The following is a 908-nucleotide window of genomic DNA, read 5'->3' as shown; positions in this document are numbered from 1 at the left end:
TTATTTATATTTAAACATTTTACATATGTACATACATACACATTTCAGGCCTGAGCAAAATGCCATTCTTGCCTGCAAAGTTGTAGTTCTATTTTGACCTAATTTCCATTTTTTATGTTCGTTCAACTATCATCTTGCTTGAATTCTGCTTCTGCATTTCACCCAACTGTTTGACATTCCTTATGAAAGTGGTACGATTCTTTATTCTATTTACAATTTTAGGTTTATCTCTTGCACCATGGAGCTCAGGTTGTAACTCAAAAGGGTCTGTCAGCCTCCCATTTACATGGTTATCAAGCTGCAATTAATAAGTACACAAACAATTAAACAAACAGTTAAATAAAGAAATAAGGGGGAAAAATAAATTATTTCAAAATGAGGTTAAGTTTAATTCAAGGTACCTTGGAGAGTACAGCACACATCTGTTTGTTGTTTTCATTACATGCTGAAGTAAACAATTAAATGTTTGTTTACAGGTACCTTGTTATGCAAGTATATAGTTGGTACTCTTACAGGACATAAAACACAGTAGAGGGTATTCTAAAAGGAAAAATAGCACAGTGTGTAAAGCTAAACTATGCAGTCAGTGTTGACATGCAGGGTATTTGCAATTCAAAGATATCTGTATCACAATCATTGTAGTATGATAATTGTTGTGGTCAGTACTATATATTAATGACCATATAATGACATTCAAATGAGATGGCTTATAGAAATACATTCATCAATAAACTGTTTCTGTCTGCATGTATATTCTATATGCAGCATGCACATTGGTAAGTGTGTGTATATATATATATATATATATATATATATATATATATATATATATATATATATATATATATAAAATATGTTGATAAGTTCATAGGTATGTACTAGGCATGCAGTTCAAAAGACCATTAATA

The 908-nt window shown here is 30.3% G+C and overlaps 1 long non-coding RNA gene across 1 annotated transcript; it reads right to left on the bottom strand.

Annotated features, from left to right (window-relative positions):
- Window positions 1-222: 222 nt before the first annotated feature.
- Window positions 223-692, bottom strand: LOC122812770. Its single transcript, XR_006366552.1, has 2 exons — window positions 402-692; window positions 223-298 (listed from the first exon to the last, which is right to left on the bottom strand). It is a non-coding gene; the product is annotated as an uncharacterized LOC122812770 (long non-coding RNA).
- Between the last annotated feature and the right edge of the window lie 216 nt (window positions 693-908).

This window comes from Protopterus annectens, chromosome 10.part0 (genome assembly GCF_019279795.1).
Source record: "Protopterus annectens isolate FY-2018-M chromosome 10.part0, PAN1.0, whole genome shotgun sequence".
NCBI lineage: Eukaryota > Metazoa > Chordata > Ceratodontiformes > Protopteridae > Protopterus > Protopterus annectens.
The sequence above is the reverse complement of the archived record's forward strand: the minus strand, read 5'-3'. Positions and strand labels throughout refer to the sequence as shown.